This window comes from Chionomys nivalis, chromosome 11 (genome assembly GCF_950005125.1).
Source record: "Chionomys nivalis chromosome 11, mChiNiv1.1, whole genome shotgun sequence".
In the NCBI taxonomy this organism is placed as follows: domain Eukaryota; kingdom Metazoa; phylum Chordata; class Mammalia; order Rodentia; family Cricetidae; genus Chionomys; species Chionomys nivalis.
Window position 1 is genome coordinate 67,466,307 of NC_080096.1, and position 19,641 is coordinate 67,485,947.

The 19,641-nt window shown below is 35.7% G+C and overlaps 1 protein-coding gene across 31 annotated transcripts in view; it reads left to right on the forward strand.

Annotated features, from left to right (window-relative positions):
• Positions 1-19,641, forward strand: part of Ptprd (protein tyrosine phosphatase receptor type D) — a 2,217,081-nt gene that overhangs the window by 960,467 nt on the left and 1,236,973 nt on the right. For all 31 annotated transcript variants that reach the window (XM_057783903.1, XM_057783917.1, XM_057783909.1 and 28 more), the window contains one exon: positions 8,411-8,459. The gene's annotated coding sequence lies outside the window, so the exon portion shown is untranslated. The remainder of the gene's footprint in view (positions 1-8,410; positions 8,460-19,641) is intronic.

Sequence of the window (19,641 nt, forward strand, 5' to 3'; positions counted from 1 at the left end):
TTAGAGCAGTTACTGTTATTTCTGAAAAGCTGATTCAATTCCTACATTCATATGGGGGCTCTCAAGTAACTTTCACTCAAGTTTCAGGAGCTCCAGTGTCCCCTTATGACCTCTGGTGTCCACTAGGCACACATGCAGGCAAAATACCCATACACATAAAACCATTTTTAAAGAAGAATGTCTTAGTAACAAGATCTAGAGTGGCATAGATTCAGAAACATTTGACTTGAGCGCCACCAGAAACATATTGGACAATTGTGAAGAAATGCTGAGGATGCATGAGCATGTCAGTTCTGCTTTAAACGTGGTGAAAAATTAGAACTCTTGTGCAAAGCAAACATGTTCCTTTTCCAAACTTTACATCTTAGAGCGGATTTTCTGAAGCATCTTCTAATTGAGATGAGATATAATTGCATGGAGCGAGACTGAAGGGGAGACAAAGCTAGTAGGTATTTGACATCCATGACCTGAAATGTTCGCATTTCAGGGATGATGACACAAGGAGAGAACTTGTGCAACTTGCCACTGTGGTTAAAGTGATGATTCACAATTTTGTTCTGGGATAGTCTCTTAGATCCTGCATTTCTGTAAGTAGAAGTTTAACCCCGGGAAGCCATCTTCTAAATACAAGGATTATTTTATGTGATGAATTTGCAAATCAAAACATTTCAAAGCTAAATTAGCATATCACTCAAACAAACACTGCCTAAACCCAAACTCTCCGCATTTAAATGAACTTCTGTATGGTATTTTTATTTTACTTTAAACAAGGCTAAAATTTTGTGTATGTGTTTGAGTTTGAAAGTTATTACTGTGATCTTGCTCTTGACTGTATTTTAACAGTTGATAAGAAAGTAAGATAAATACCAAGAAATCAGAGAACAGTCAGAGGTCACTTTCCAGGGCTTTCCTGTGGTAACCAATCACAGAAAGTAAAGCAAAGACACTGCCAGTCACAGTTATCTCCTTGCACATAAGGAAGGAGGGTTACAGTTAAGGTTGTGACTGAAAGGCAGTCTCTCCACTTGATGAATGTTGCCATGGTTACCAATTATTAATTTACATGCAAGTTCAACCAATTGTGTGAACTTGTCCACATTCTTACAGGGATTCCAAAATGACAATTCCCTGCAATTAAAGAAGCATTGCATTAATGTTGACAGTTACAGTATACTACCTTAATTTCATATCAAGTAAGTAGTCATTAATAACATGGAAGCTTTGAGGATGAATAATGACTTTGTTTAAGCTCTATAGCATGCTGTGAAAGAATATCAGCTCAGAAAAATTATGATAGTGTCATAATTTAACATAAACCATTTTGGAGGATCTCTTTGAACTTGTCCACTTGGAATTTAAGTTATTCTTGTCAACCATATAAAGTATACACAACATCAACTAAAAACTTAAATGAATTAAAAAGTCTTCATACAGATAAATATTGTACATGGTCCATCCCTCATGTGCCCCACTCCCTCCCTCCTTCCACATCCCGACTTCATTCTTCTGAACACTTTGACTTTTCTTATACTTTTATTAAACAAGCACACAAATGGCTGTATGTAACTACATAAATTATAGGGCCACAAATGAAAAATACATACAATATTTTTTACATTCTGAGCAACTGTTTGGACTTGTTTTTTGCTCCTCTTTCATTACTCATGTAAGATTTCTCCTTCTATTTATTCTTTCTACTTGCCAGCCCCACCAGTCCTTTCTCATGACCTGCTCTTTATTAGACCATCAGGTGTTTTAGACAGGCACAGGGATACAAACTCACAGAGTTAAACAAATGCAGCACAAACAAAAGTAACACCCGAAAATAATATTCCCCAAAAGAGGTGGGTGTGAGTGTTATAAGTGGGGTGGGCAGCAGCACCCGGAACCTGGCCAAACATTAAGAGGAAGGAGTATAAGGAAAGCACTTCCCACCTTCTATAGCACTTACTTCCACATGAATGTAATTGCCAGAACTTAGTCCCATGAAAACAAGATTACGGATCACTCTCCTATTCCAGCCCCAACATCTGTCCTGTTTTGACTCTATCCTACGGTTGTTTCTGTTGTAGCATCTTTGGTATTTATTAGTGATTTAATGAGACCTTATAACATGCAGAATTTCAAAGTAGCATTTGACTTTTCTCTCAAACTTGTTGCTTTGCAAAGATTAAAATACTGGTGCTTCTCAAATAAGCTTGACAGTCCCGAAGGAAGTAAGAGTTCAAAGTTTTTCACCTTAAAATCTTATTTATATATTTAGAAAGTGTTTTTGGTAAACCAAGTCAAAATAATTCACATATTATACAAAATTTACATGTTTTATAAAATCTTATGCCTTGTAAAATTTGTCAGAATCAAAAATATAAGACATGTCTGATAAAGAAACATGGTGCACATTTAGCATTTGACCAGTCAGACACTACAGAGCAAATACCCTAATATTTGTCATCATATATTAGTGCTTTAAGCTAGAAACTTTAGAACTCATTGATAGGTTCCGATGACTTACTTGAAATGGGAGGTTTAGTTGTCTCTACTTGGTTTTGGTTTTTGGTTTCGTGCAATAATTTCTCCTTTTCTCTTTGCCTCCTTCTAACCTCATGCGTGCATCTTGCTTGTTCTCTCTCAAATTTATTGTTGCATATACACATATTCCTAAATATGTAAATGCAGCCTACTCAGGTCATGCAATGTTACTTGAATGTGTATTATCTCAGGAGTAACCAATTTATATTAGATAACCAATTGGAGGGCTCTTCCCTGGAGAAGATAATTGCTCTTGTTCTCATCATTCCCGAAATGCCTATATTTCGTTGAGTCTCCATGGACTTTCCCTTTTCCGTTTTCGCATGCCCACGGTGTCAAACTTGTTAAGGTCTTCTTCAGGTAACCATGCTGATGTGTCTTTATGGGTGTAGCCTTTCTGACCTTTCTAGGCAACACAATCTCATACCAAACTCGCTGTTTCTTAGGCTCTTACAATCTTTGCACCCCCTCTTCTGAAAGTATTCCTGAGCCTTAGGTGCAGGAACTGTGCGGTGGGTACATCACTTGGGACTGGGTATCATGTAATGTCTTGTTCTCTACATTTTGATTGACTGTGCTTTTCTGTAATGATCTTTTTTTCTGGGAAATTTTTATATGTGTATATAAAGATAAAATTTAATATGTAGTTAGGAATTATTCTGGTTTAGTAAATAGCATTTATAAGTTCTTCTCCAAGATGTAGGATTTCACTTGTGCTGAGCAGTTGGCTAGAGTTCCAATGCCAGGCCCTAGTTTACTCCTGTTGATCAGGACCTAAGTAGGAATAGAGAACTATTGCTTACCATCAAGTATGCACAGCACTATTGTACTCTTAGGGTTATTGTGCCATGCTGGATTGTGATGTTGTTCATAGATATTACATCTGGGTAGGACTATTATTTGTTTGTGTCCCTTGGTGTCATGAAAGCTAGTTCTCAGGAAGAAGATTTTCAGGACAGTTCCAGTTCATATCCTCCAGGCCCCTTGTCTGAGAGCATAGGCCATCCCTTCATCCCCTGAGAGGCAACCCAAGGTAATAGTCATAGACTATGCTTAAATCGCCTCTTGGAAAACCTCGATCAATAACTCAAAGGAGACTCGTCATTACTGGTATTGGATTTTGTTACTTTATTTTTCTTGGAGGGAGCAATCTTAGACCTGATAATTTTTTCTTAAAACTATATATGTATATACATACAGAGATTTATATGCATGCTATTTTATAGAAATATATAATGATAAGATATTTTATGTATTTTCCAGACTTTATTGCTGTCAGTTTACTCTCGTCCATCTTTCTTCTTTATCTCCTTCCCCATACCTAATTAATGCCCCTCACTGTTTTTCCTACTTTCTTTCTTAAATCATTTGTACCTTGTTTTTCCCCTGTCTATTGCTCCACCTATTTGGTTCCCACTTACTTTCTTGGATTCTACAGGTACTCCAGGTTACAATAAACACATTTAAATCCTAGGAAGTACAGATGGGGAGAACATGCTATGTTTGTCATTCTGGGTCTAAATGATTTCACTCAATATAAACTTTTCTACTACCATCAATTTACCTGAAAAATTGTGATTTCATTTTTCTTGACTGCTGGAGAGTATTGCATAGTGTCTATGATTCTTGGAGTTATAAATTTAAGTTCTTTCTAAGCAGAGTTAAATGGAAACTGTGTCTTATTACATACTTTCTTATTAAGAGAATCGAGGGCTAAGATGTTTTAGCAGGTAAAGGCACTTTCTCCACTTCCAGAGGACCACCGTTAAGTTCTCAGTACCCACATCACGTATCTCACAACTGGCTGTAAATATAGCTGCAGGAAATCTGATGGCCTCTTCTGACACTCACAGGAGCCCACAGTCATGCTTCCCATAAACATGCCCACATGCACACAGATGCACACACAATTTTTTTAATCTTAATGTTCTGTCTCACTGTGAACTAAAGAGATTGTTATTGAATTTCTACTCCATCACTCATTGGCTGGATGCCCTTGGGTACATTTGTTAGCTTCTTTATCACTTCTATTCATATGATGCTAAAAATAGCAAGATTGTGTGGGGTTGAGATGAGAGAAATGAAATATTTTACATGCTTCTGGGGAAATTTTATGTGTTGTGTAAATGTTTATAACATCTGGAACAACTAAATAAAGTTCTGGGCTTTAGTAACACACAGTAACACTACGGTGTTCCTTCTTTAACCAGATAGACTTAGGATATTAGATTTATAAAATTTCCAGTAATGAATTAATGTATAAGCCAGCATAGTACCTTGTGGCTTGCTTAAATGAAAGTGATGCATTAATTAGTTCATATTGTTAGAATCTTATGTGAAATGAAATTTCCTGAAGGACAAGGATAGAACTTAGTGCCAATGGCACTGCTGGTTTAATGACTGGGCCTTTTCCTGCAAACACCTTTTCTATGCATAATTATTTATTCATATCATGCAAATTGTCTCTTTCCTGTTTAAATACGTCATAGCATTTCAACTATTTGCCAGAGTCCAACCCTGGAAATCATTGAAAAGATAAATTAAGTTTGGGGTGAGCCAGACTTTGGCACTATACTTCGTATATGCTTGAAGTCATTTCGTTGGCTTGGATTTAACCTTGGAAGATAAATTTATTAGATGCTTTTGCTATTATTTTTGAAATGTAAATCTGAACAATGATTTATAATGCACATGCCTACTATAGCTAATCAATATAATAATACAGATTAAAACAGATCAAAATGTATAATAATACAGTAATACAGATGAAGACAGCCTTTGAATTTTTATTATTATCTCAAACTCAACTATACCTTCTAGATGTTGTTAGAAAACATAAATCTCTTGTGGTTTTTATCTTGAAATTCAATTATTCAGTTAAAAGCTTCCATTTAAAATTGAAAATATGTAACACAATGCCTGAAAAAGTAATTTAGCATATGATACCACTAAATGACATTATAATGCAATTTCTACTTCTTCATTATAATACTAAATATTAAAGTTTGACCTTCAGTTTTTAAAAATAAAATAGAAATAATGGTATTTTTAGTTTATATATTCATTCAGCTTATTCTGGCATAATCATATTTAGTTTTTCTAAATGTTTGTTCTGCTACACTTTTTATTGTTTATACTGGTTGGTTTTGTGGGTCACCTTGACACAAGCTAGAGTCAGCAGAGAGGAAGTGGCCCAGGTATGGAAATACTGCCCTAAGATCCTACTGTAAGGCATTTTCTCAATTAGTGATCAGTGGAAGAAGGCCCAGCTCATTGCGGGAGGTTCTATTCCTGGGTTGGTGGTACTGAGGTCTATATAAAAGCAGGCTGAGAAAGCCATGGAAAGCAAGCCAGTAAGCAACACCCTCCATGGTCTTTGCATCAGCTCCTGACCTGTTTGAGTACTTGTACTGACTTCCTTCAGTGGTAGCCAGCAGTGTGCAAGTGTAAGCAGAATACACTTCCCTCTTCCCCAAACACACTTTACAGTCATGGTGTTTCACCACAGCAATAGAAACCAAAAACCCTAAAGAAAACATTTTGTTACCAAAACTTAAATCCTTACATCTGTTGCTAAAAAGGAAAGAGCAGGTAGGAAGGCTATTGAGAGTTGACGTTTGGGTGGATCTTCGCATATGGGAGGCTTTCCCTAAAACATGTCAATAGGAAGTATAGCATATGTCAATAATGATTTTATCACTTCTTCCTCCCGCAATGACAGTGGCAATAGTATGACATTTGATAGATGAGTCTGGAATATTTAAAAGGCTAATGTGCTATTGTTGGGACCCACATGTTATAAAACTTGAAAATGAAAAAAAAATGGCAAAAGCATCTTTGGGATTCTGGTGAACAGATCCTACCATCTTGGAAATAAGGAGGCCAATAGCAAAGTCCAAGAACTTAGCCCAATACATCAAGAATCAAAGATTTTGGATACTTCCAATCTCTGACACCTATTTGTCCAGTGACCTCAGCTGAGGTTTTCCTGAGCATTTGTTATTCAGGATTGCATTTTATATATACATTTTACCTTGCACAATAAGAAAGCAAGGCTGAGAGCTAGGTAGGTATTTAGTAGAAAACATAGTTGCTACACTAGTAGGAGGAGCTGAATTTGATCTGCAGACCTCACATAGAAATGGTCAGTGTGCTGACACACATTTTAATTCCATCACTGGGAAAGGAGAGACAAGTGTATCCCTGAGACTCACTAAGCAGAAAGTTTCAGGTGAATTGAGAGACATTATTTCAGAAACAGCTACCACTACTGACAAAACCAGAGGGGTCTGCCAACTGAGGAACCCGAGGTTCACTTCTAATCTTCACATATGTATACATTTTTGTGCACCCATTCACACACACACACACACTACGCACACAGAAGAAATCAAATTCTGATGTGTTGATTTTCGTCTTCATGATAGTGGCATTTTACTAATCTCCACCATTATTCTTTTCAATGACACACTCATTTTCACATTATGACATCTCTTGCTAAGTGCTAAATGTTAATTTTTCATAGTTAATGTTTCTATTTATAACACTGAAGTTGAATACCTTAGTATACAAATACATGGAGAAAGTATATTCTCCAAAGATACCTCTAAACATTAGGCAGCCAACATGACAGTGCTTTTTGTGCTGTTTCTAGTTTTATCAACTTTTATTGTGGTTACTTAGAGGCTCCTCAGAAGAGCACATGCCATAGCTTACTGTGGTTAACTAGAGGCTCTTCAGAAGAGCACATATTATAGACTACCGTGGTTAACTAGAGGCTCTTCAGAAGAGCACATGCAATAGCTCATGGAATCCGGAACTTCTGAGGAATCTGCAAAGGCTACTCATTTCTCCATGAGAAAAGATTAAATTTTCATTTGCATTTTTATTCACATAAAAAGCAGCTACCTGGAAGTAAACTTTAGAGATTAATAATTTTAATCTCTATTTATAAATTAATAAGCTACATCATAATAATAAAGCATTGGCAAAGTCTCTTTCCTGTATCATCTGTCAAATAATGCCATGAGTGATCATAGCCAAGAGATTTAAAGACTATGAAATTAATTAAGTTCATAAATTTTTATGACTTCAAATATCTTTTATACAATAGAGTGTGATGCATCCTTTAAAATGATATGAAATTTGTAGTCGCGTGGAGTTTTACATTCTCTGTATAAACATGGAGGTACTGGTGCATGCCTTTAATACCAGCTCTTGGGAGACAAGCAGGCAGATCTCTGTGAGTACAAAGCCAGCCTTGTCTACAAACCAAGGTCCAAGATACTCAGGACTGACACAGAGAAACACTGTCCAGAAAAACAAAAACAGAAACAACAAAAAATCCAAAAAACAAAATAGCAAGTGTAGACTATGATTGCAATTTTATAACTACACATTTAGGGTTATATGGAGTTCTATATTCTCCAGCACTTAAAACAGAAAGTATAGAATAGGATTATGGTACTGCAATCACATTGATGGTATGCATGCCCCATTTTATATAAATCTATACAAACACCTGCATTGTCACTAGAAGAGAATGAGTGGTGTTTCCCTCTGGAATTCCATCTGCAGAGTGCATTATGTGTTCAAATGTATCCAACGCTGACAGGCCCATGAGAAGAAATATTGTACAGGTGTTCAACTTCTCTATAATCTCTGCCTTAAACAGTTCAAATTAAAGAACGTATGCCAATATCAACAATTTCATGTGAGTTGGGTTATGCTATTTTTGACAAAAGTATAGTCAACACCATTAAGTTTAATGTGCATTAACAATTCATACAATAACAAGTATCATTGGATCATAAATATAATTTTTGTTTAATGAAAATCAAATCTTAATACTAAAAGCTTGGTTTGTATTGTATTTCTCTAGGTCTCAGGGTGGTGAACCTGTGTTTGAACTCCTAACCTGTGAGTTGATGGTAAGATTATAACTACTGCATGCATAGCTTTAGAATTTGATGTTATTCCCAAATTTATTTTAATTAATTATTAAAATTATATATACAGAAATCAGAATGGAGGAAGGTGGGGGAAAGAAAGGGACTACAAAGCCAAACACGTAGAATATTGCTCGTCTGTTAGGAAGCAGTAGAAACTCTGGGATGTAAGAAATCAATAACAGCTTTGCTCGTTTTTTTTTTTTTCTTCTCTTTGCTGTTGAAATGTAAAGTGTACCTTTACAATAAGAAAAGAGGCTGAGTAAAAGAAAAAGTCTTACTTTCAAAAGTGGCGTTGCTTGCTTGACAATTCTAGAGGAAAGGCTTGTTTTTTTCTGCTTTGATTCGGGGCACCCTGAAAAGACCTTACTGCCACCATGTTAAAAAGGAGCTCAGATGTCTCCAAAAGCATTTCCTCTAAAACGACTGCTTATGGAATCTTAAGGTTAAACTTTAATGTGAAAGATCCGCATCAATTAAAGACTTGATGCCATTTTAATATTAATGGACTTAAAACAACAGCAAAATTAGATTTGTAAAACTGACAGTTTTATAATGTGTGCTTTGAAATCTAGCCCCAGACAAAATGTATTGAGAGATACCTGGGGTGGGAGGGTAGGAGTTGGATAAAATTGAAGGTAAGAGGAGCTGGCTATGAGGCCCACAGATAAGAGCCTGTTCTAGCTTGACTAAAGGTCACAAAGTTTGATCTTATTTTGCTCTTTCATAGTTGTTGACAACAGGTGTGACTATAAACAAGACAGCCTGTCCTAGGGTGTGGTTAATGAGTATTTTGAGTTATTGGGTGGATCTGCTCCACCTTGCTTTTCCTATTTCTTCAAAGGAGATTAACAACAGGTTATAAGGACAATATATAAGCTTGTGGAAAATAAACGAGGTGGTTCAAAATTCACTGGATTTTCCTTCTGATTCTGTTCTGTGTCTCTGCCTTTTTTCCCCTCACGTCTCCTCTACTTTTGCTTAATAATTCCAGTTGTCACACTCCTATCTTCGAAAGTGCGAATTTCATCAAAACTGGACCCCAGTAGATGTCACCCTGATGTATAGCTTACAACAGCTGTCCATCCAAGTAGAATTTGATTTCATACTTTTTAGCCACAATCTTTTCAGTAATAGTACTAATAATCAACTTTTTAGGATGTGAAAAATCAGAGAAATTTGTCGATTTAAAATTCTGTACTCCATAACAATCTCACTTGATCATTAGAGCCAAAGACTTATGATGCTCATTAAACTGACGATAGTCAAGTTTGAACTGTTCGCAAGGTAACCAGGTATGTCTCAACATGAACAAGATATAAAAAGGACACTGCTGCTGACTGAAAAGGTGATTCAAAATCCACTTTTTTCATATTTAAAGACCTAATAGATTTGTACCGTCCCACCACTTTGTTCTTGGAAGATTAAATGCTACATGTGTAAGTATTCCTAAATAGTTAGCTTAAACTTATGTAAAAATTTCTGCATCATTTGCCCTAGAAAGTTTAGTCCTGTTTTAACCAAAGAAAAAATACAGAACCTGATTTTTCTTTCCTTGTTTGCTAATATGTAGATTTTAGGACAAGAAAAAAATTGGGATAAGTTATTAGATATCTTACCATAATTTTGAGGAAAATAAGCAAAATTTTCTACATAAAAGTTAATGTTGTGTGGATTATAAAGAGAGAGGCATTTGATGTAGTTTTATATATGGCTCCAGTGAATTGAAGAACATGGTGAAGAAAAGGAAAGATTTAGATAACAGAAGAAAGTTCTTTGGACATGAGTGACAATTTTCTATATTAGGAATTTTGTACTGAAGTCTATTTGATACCAATGAATAGAGGCAGTGAGTTATTTAAAGTAAAACTTATTTTATCACCTGTCAAGATTTATCAAGCTGGGTTTTTCTAGGAAGGCTTAATGTTTGAGCTTCAGGGAGTGGAAAGTAAAGTATGTGACATGGAAGTAAAATAAGAAAATACGTGCTTTCTAAGGAAAATTATAAGACCTTACTCATTTATGAATTTCATTGGCTGATTCCCTTCAGTAATACTTAGTAAATGTAGACCTTGAAGTACTAATAATTAATCACATAACAAATGCAAGTGTGTGTGCCATGAAAATAAAGTTAGCAAGGCTGCAGGTCTGAGTGTGTTTCATTGTTAAAACACACTTTGAAATTTTCTCAAATTATATAAAGCCTCATTACTTTTAGATAACTATCTTGCACTTTTCATTACTTTTTTTTTGCTTTTATTGATTTTGTTGAGCTATACATTTTTCTCTGCTCCCCTCCCTGTCTCTCCCCTCACCTTCTACTCTCTCCCATGTTCTCTAGGATCCTAATTGACTCAGGAGACCTTTTCTTTTTATACATCCCATGTGGATTAGATCCATATATGTCTCTTTTAGGGTCTCACTGTTGTCTAGGTTCTCTGGAATTGTGATTTAATAGGTTGGTTTTCTTTCCTTTGTGTTTCAAAACCACATATGAGTGAGTACATATGATCATTGTCTTTCTGGAAAAGATCTTCATCACATTTTTTAAAGAAAAATTTCACATAAGGTATTTGAAAAGGATTATAGAGAAACAAAGATGCACACCTCAGTTCCAATAGACATTTAAAATAATGGAGGAATTGATATAAGTTATTTAGCTATCCTTGGGGTAATATATTCTCCCAAATGGTACATGCAGACCCATACATCATACACGTTCCAAATGAACAGACACATATACAAAAAGATTTTTAAGACAAGATCTCCTGAGTAAATTGGGAGCAGAGAAAATGTATAGCTCAATAAAATCAATTAAAAAATTAAAAAGGATAAGCTGCATTTATCATGTTCCATATTTTATGATTTATTAATACTTTATTTAAACATTATTTAGTTTTATGTTTTATTTTTCACAACATTATAGATTTTTAATTGATAATTCATAATGTATATAATGTATTTTGTCAAAAAAACCCAACTCCTTCCCTTCCAATTATCTCTTACCCATATATTTGCACTCCCTAAAGCATGTATGTTCTCTTTCTCTCTCTCTTTAAAACCCATTGAGCACTCCTCGTGCTGCCTTTATGTACAAGGGTGTGAAACTGTTTACAAAGCACAGGTAGTCTCTTGGTGTCACATCTCTGAAGACCATAAGAGTGGCAATTCATTAGCTTCACACTTGTCAGTCCTGGGATTTTGATTGAGTTGATCTTGTGCATGCAGACAAAGCTGCTATGAGCTTATATGTGCCACTGTCCTACCATTCCAATATAATAATGTGTTTTACACATGTCCACTAACTATCTCATCTTCTGATCCTCATTCTGTGTTGATCCCTGAACTTTTGGAAGAAATTAATGGTATAGATATCTCATATAGTGTTGAGTATTTCATAGATACTAATTCATTGCAAATGACTAGGGCCTTATCATCTATTGCAAAAATAAACTTATCTGATGAAAGATGAGAGATGTTCTAATATGTGAGTATAAAGATGAGCACAAATTGAGGTGTAAAGTATAAGGTATAAGACAGTTCAATACTAGGTCCATTTATCACTAAGTCATGAATTTGAGTCTAGTTAGCAGTACCAGACTTGAGATCTGTCTTGTGGATTGGGTTTTAAATCCATCCAGAAAATGGTTGGTTGCTCCCGTAACATCATAGCGTTCATGCCGCTATGCGTTAATTTACATATCATGCCAGTACAGTCATTAGTGTAGTTCACAGGATTCACAGATGGATAAGACTGTTTAATATTTTTCTCACTCAGTAGAAGAAGTAGAACTTTCTGATAGTATAAAAGCTAGCCAGTAGGAATGAATCATTTAAGTGTGTAAAATTTAAAATGGACATTGCAGAATTATGTACATTAATTTAGCAGAATATAATTACTAAACTTCATGGATACAATTAATAAGTTTACATATCTTTTGATTTATATATACATTTTTTATATTAAAAATAAATTTTATATTAATGCCAGACATGGTGGCACATGACATTAATCCTAACCTTTGGGAGGCAGCGGTGACCATATAACTACCAGTTCAAGGCCAGCATGGTCTGCATATTGAATTCCAGTCCAGCCAAGGATATACAGTGGAACCCTATATCAAAAAGATTATACAGAGCAAGTAATTTATACTCATTAGATATGAATATTAAATCCCATGATAAGCAAAGTAGTTTAATACACATTTGTTTTGTGACTGATAGGACAGTTGCTATCAAAATATATTATTTCACTATCAAAATTCTGAGTCAATTATGTAAAAAATTTCCATAAATTAAATTGCAATATTATTCATGTTTTTTCAATTGTGAGATATTTTTCTGATATAATAAGTTTGCTAAGATAAAATCCATATTAACTAAAATTATTGAATGATATAATGAAACATAGTGGAATTGTTATTTTACAAGAAATTGTATTTGTTTTATGTTGTTTTTGTATTCTTTTCCTTTACTCAGTGGGGGCCTGCCACCCAGCACCCAAATAAGCACATGGAGTCTTATGCCCAGCCTTAGTTTGGCTTACTTTTAGCTAGCTTTTCTTAATTTTATTTATCCCATATATCTTTTGCTTCTGGGCTTTCACCTTTCTAACTAACTTACTTCTTACTCTGTGGCTTGTGTTGTAGCTGGTGGTTGTTCCCTGGAGCAATACTCTTCCTCTCCTTTTTCTCCCTGATCTTCTCTTACCAGATTTCTTCTCTTCCTATTTATTCTTTCTGCCTGTCAACCCTGCCTATCCCTTCACCTGATTAGTGATTGGCTGTTCAGCTCTTTATTAGATCAATGAGGTACTTTAGACAGACAAAGCAACATAGCTTCACAGAGTTAAACAAATGCAACACAAAGTAATACAATACATCTTTGCATCACTAAACAAATATTCCACAGCATAAACAAATTTAACGCATTTTACATTGATATTCATCAACAGTTTTATTATCATATATTTACATTTTAAAAATGTCTTTATTGTGACTGAATCCTCAAGATAATCTGTATCATAAAAATAACTCAAAGTTCACAATAGAAGTACAACAGTAATAAAAACACATAATTTGTTGTTATAATGAGAGTTATATTTCAAACCTTTATAACATCAGAATATTTAATAAGTAGTGCAATGGAAACTCCCAGGAATCCATGAGGGTAACTCTAGCTCAGACTCTGAACAATGGGAGATACAGAGCCTGAACCAGCCATATCCTAAAAACAAGCGAGTCTTCCAGTGGAGGGATTGGTACCTCAACCAAGTCACATAACTATTTACCTACAATTTCCCCTGCCTACAAAGTGTTGGGGTAATGATGGCTCATAAATTATGGAAGTAGCCAGCCAATCAATGACCCAGCTTGAAAACCATACCATGACAGGGAGCCCACCCCTGGCACATATACCCAAAGTGGATCTCAGTTTTGGTAAAAAAAAAAAAAAAAAAAAAAAAAATTCTCAAGTATTGGGTTTCTTCAGCTTCAGGAAAACGGTCCCTGAAGAGAAGATATTAAAACTGATACCTTACACTAGAGAGATAGAGTTCACTATATAAGGGAATGAAGAGGCATCTATAACGATATCCAGGATCAGAAGAGAGGACAATTAAAGCAGAGCACATTGTGTAAAAATATATGTTGGGGATGCGGCAAGCCTGTGATGGGCAGTTTCAAGCCAGATTACCCAACATCTGGTCCCTTGATACACTGACTATCTGAACTGAATGAACTTGAGACGCAGCATGTAGAAGAACATTAATACCTTTTCCCAGAACAGAGATCTATGGAAGGGTGACCTCTCTGTCACCAGGAGACAGGGTGTGTTCTGATAGTTTGAGACAAAGGAAGGGAGTGGTCAATTCTACAACAGGCCAGACTTGCATGTTTCCCATGCTTCACAGAAGACTATGAACAAACATTCACGAAACATGAACTATTTCTTTATATTGTTTCATTGTTTCTTTTCACGAAGCCTGGCAATTATATAAAGATTTTAACAATTTGTATAGTTTCGCTATTTTTATTTGGATTTTGTTATTGGAAATCTAGTCAGAAACTCAAGAAGATAAGAAAAGTGAATTGTAAGCCATGCTAAATTTATCAGATTGGATTATAAATGCCACAAGGAACTATGGGTTCTTTTATACAATAGTTTGTATAATCACCTTATTTCATTTACATCTTAAGATACTGCATGGAAAATGTTGTTCTGAAAAGTAAGTCGCAAGTAGGAACGTCTCAGGGAGGTGGCAGTTGTCAGATGCCTGTCTAGAGTGTAATTACTGTGCCAGATAGACAGTCTTCTTGGTCCAAGAACCAAAAAGACAGTAATTGCCCCGATATGGGAAGTTAAAGAAGAAAGATACAGTTAATATAGGTTGCTTAGGCTAGCAACATGGCAGTCCAGTCTGCGGACAATCCATAGCTTTACTGTAAAGCATGAGCTGCCAAGCAGGGTGAATACAGCAATCAAGAGTCTGTTTAAGAGTTTAATAATTCCTTTTATCTCCTTCTGGTCATAGGGTGATTTACAATTCTTACTTTAGATGAACAAAAAATTAAAAACAGAGAAAAGGGGTTGACAATGGATATTCACATTAAGACTAACTGCAGATGACCTGGAAGAATGCTCTGTGCTTGCTCACTTTCTGCTTTGGCGTCTATGCCCATAAGAGAGTTTAAGCCACAAAGTCCATGGCAATTATTGGAACACTGTCATTCTATGCAAAAGTTCATCACTAAATACAATTTTAATAGCATGGATATCCTTAATCCTGGGGATTTTAAAGCAAGTCTGTAGTGAAACCTGGGCAGCTTCTAGAGGAGAGGTAGCCAAGGGTGATCGCTATTACAGAAACAATTGGAAGGCTCATTTGAGTACACAAAGAATCTGAAACATTTCTTTGAATTCTTCCTGCTGACAGATAAAGAATCACAAGGGTGAAGGAGTGAGGGCTTTCCCTAGCAAATGGCATCTTTCAATTTGAGGGTCACTAGAAAAGAGCAAATGAAAGCATACAGCATGCGCATGCTTAACTTTCCACAAGAATTTCATACAGTAGCATATATTTTCCTGAACAAAACTTCTGTCCTTTTTTTTTTCTCTGTTACTCTTGGAAGGGGAGCAACAGATGAACACATGACTGCCTTCACAGCTGCGACTGCCTGTCTCTCTGTCTTCTTTAATTTATGCAGGAGCACAAAATGAGCCCGTTGTTTACCTCCCTCTGCAGTATCATGGTCCACACAGTTTCTGATACAATTAACCCAAAAATGTGATCTTTAGCTTTTTTTCCTTGCAATTCAAACCATCCTCTTCCTAAATATAAGACATTTTATTATCCCAGAATAGAGTAAGATCACATGGGTCATCTAGTCATGGGAAGATGATGTTCAAAAGCTTGCTATTATTTAGAATACCATTCAAGAATATTGTCTTTGCCCAGGATAACAATAATATGTTCCAGTTGTAGCAAAAGTATTACATAATGGAAACAGAAATGTAGAGTCTTTACTGAAACTTTTCTCTATTATAAAATTGAACAACAAATCTCAGGATCAAATAAACAGGATGAATTATGCCCTTTGAAATCGACTACTATATTTTATAATCACATTCTCTATTGGTTTATTTTGATATATTATTAAGAAATGTAAATATCTTGTCTTTAGCAAAGACAAATCAGGGATATGAATTCGTTTAAACTTTTACCTGTTATTCCAAATTGGTGGGTTAAAAGGAGACATAGCACCATAATGAACATCTTATTATATTATAATAAATTCAAAAGTATGAGTTTTTATTTATTTTGATATTCTAGAGATAAGTGCCTCTCTTATTCAAAATGGTAAACATATCTTTCTGAAAGGGAAATATATTTCAGACTAAATTGAGAGGTCTCTGTTCCCTGATAAAATAAGTGCTTGCATATCTTAACTGATATGCACATTTCATGAGAGATTAGAACAGTGTCTTTTAAATGACTGAGACATCCACTAAGTCACAATTGTTCTTGGCAGGTGTGCTGAGTAGTTGGTTATTGGCATTGTTTTACAAGTATAAGCGGAATAGTACAAATGGTGGAGGGAAAATCAGGAAGTTGAGGAAAGTATGTTTTTGCATCCAAAGGCTGGGGACTTTGAAGAGGTTCAATAATGATTGTCCTATTGATAATTCTATTCTGTTGGACATTTTTTGGAGGTACAGAAGTTGGGTATATGTTTGACTATTTGGATAAGGGAAAAGAAAGGTGTAGCATGAAGCAAACTTTGAACTCTATGGTTGTCTATCATCAGGACATGGTGACAGTTTTTTTTTTAAAGCATATATTTCTGTCTCATATGTGATATCTGTGAGATAAATTGATTTGAGGTTGAATCCCTTAAAACATTATAAATAGTAAATACTAACTGTAAGTCCCTGTCTTGGGCCTCCATCTTCAGAGGCCCCACCCCGGTGCCTGCCTAATCCTGATCCTTCCCTGGAGGAGTGTCAAGGTGGCCCACCAAGCCTTGACTACTCCCCCAGTCTATTTCAAGTGCTCCCTTGGAGAGTGGCTTCAGTGGTCTCCCACCCACCCCCAATTCCCCTCGCGGACACCAGAAAGTACAGGAATCCCATTAAACCTGGATATTCTTTAATTTGACTTGTTTCTGATTCGGCTTGATTGGGGTTTTTGCATCGGCAGAGAGCTTGTGTTAGGAAACATTCCTAACACTAACCGTGAGGATTTTCTTGAGATGTTTGTAAAGCCAAGAATTGGAAATACTTATACCAATAAATACTACAAGTGGGGATGGAGGGATGGCTCATGTTTAAACCAATAAGAACAACATGAGGGACTGGAGTAATAAAAATAGTTACTGCTCTTGCAGAGGAGACAAGGTCTCTTTTCAGCACCACTTAGTAGCTCACAACCATCATTAACTTTGGTTCCAAGGGTTCTGATGGTCTCTTGTTACTTATGGAGTCACCAGACAGACACATGATGCATATACAAGCACGCATACATGCATACAGTCAAGGATGTGAAATAAAATTATTAAAAACAGTGTATGGAAACATAATCTTATCTGAAATGTCATTTTCTATTGTAAAGTTTTAAAGTATCTAATTGATTTGTTTTTGAATTAACAGAATGTGTGCAGCAACCAGAAAACATAACCTATTAAGTTACGTTAGTGGAGCATCATTTTAGAGTGATGACAATGTTTGAAATAGTACAGAAAGGTGATTTTTGTTATGTGTTGTGACATTGTGATTTTTCTTTCTTTTCTAAAATTTCATTTTCAATATTGGCTATAGATAAATATAGGGATATAGATAGATATAGAAGATAGATAGATAGATAGATAGATAGATAGATAGATAGATAGATAGATAGATGGATAAATGGATGGATAGATAGATAGATGATAGATAGATAGATAGATAGATAGATAGATAGATAGATAGATAGATAGATAGATGATAGACAGAAAGATAGACAGATCAGCAGAATTGCTTACATGTTTAAATGTGTTTCTTTATCTAATGTTTGCAGCAGGATTATTATTTTCGAATCATTCATAATCGTATCTATTTTGGGACTTCTATAGTTCAAAGGAGTATCATTGAGTTGCAGAGTCAGATTCCTAATGTAGATTTCAAGCCTGATTCCCACTGTGTAATGCAAAGCTGTCAATCAGATGGTTTCAAAGACTACGAGTGAGGAAAAAATGTGACTAGGAAATATTTAGATCAAATCACTGAGTCAGATAAAGGTCAAATCTGCATGCAGGATCAAATCTGATATGGTTAGTATGATTTTATTTTCTCATAATAAAGGAATGAATACAATCTCCACAATACAAGAAAGGAAAACAATCTCCAATGGGAAACCAGCAATTACTTAGCCTTTGTAAAAGACACACGTAACTTGATAGCTAGCCTGTCCAGTACTTCCTTTCCTCTTTGGAGATAATTTTGGTTAAGAGTGAATGCAAAGTTGATGGTCATAGAAGCTCACAGAGACTGAAACAGCAATCACAGAGTCTACATAGGTCTGTATAGGTCCTCTGCATGCAGCTGTGTTTTTGTTTTGTTTTGTTCTGTTTAGTGTGCTGTGCACTAGGCTGTGGACTGGAACACAGCGGTGAGGAGAAAGACACATGAGCATATAATGTCTAAGTCAGTTTTGGAACAATAAAAAGTAAGTTAACTAAGGGAGATACTGTTGCTATGGAAGGAGGAAATTTTCTCAAGGCTATATAACAAGGGAGAGGTTTAACTAAATGACAGAGCCTTTGAGAAGAGCCTGGAAGAACAGAAAGAAAAAGACTGACTAGGAGAGTTATAGTGTCTGTGAAGACAATTCATGCAAGTACTCAAAAGAACACAAAGTTTGATTGGCAGTAAGATATCAGAGTAAAACCCACTGGCTCAAGGTTTATATCTATGCACATTTATAGGCAATGATGATTTTTTTTTATAGTTTCAAAGTTTTATGTTGCTTCACCCACTTACCGGTGATTACAGATGTACTTTTTTTTTTTTTTTTTTTGGTTTTTCGAGACAGGGTTTCTCTGTGGTTTTGGAGCCTGTCCTGGAACTAGCTCTTGTAAACCAGGCTGGTCTCGAACTCACAGAGATCCACCTGCCTCTGCCTCCCGAGTGCTGGGATTAAAGGCGGGCGCCACCACCGCCTGGTTTACAGATGTACTTTTAACAGAAATGGAGCCTGCTCCTGCTGAGGAAACATCGTTGGTAGCCTTGAGAACACACTTGCCATGAGACAGTGCAGGAATACAGCAGCACATTTTTATCAAAGAGGGCTATCATGTCTATACGCAATTTTCCTTTAAAAGTTTGAGAAAACTTGGATGGTAATAGATGGAGATTTTCTTTGCTCTCTTTTTTTCAAAACATTTTCTAGCTACTTGAAAAATTTTCAAGTTGTTTCTAGAGGGAATTCCACAATCTAGAGAACCCAGGACATTCTACTGTGGGAAAGTGCTATGCACTGCTATGTGTCATGACCAACTTCCATGAGAGGAAGAAGTGTTATTGGAACATCCAAAATATAGGATAAAAGAGTGCAGTGTCTGGGAAATAAAGTGGAAACAGATTATCACTCCCTAGGTGTGGTGGTGCATGCCTGTGATCCCAAACCTTG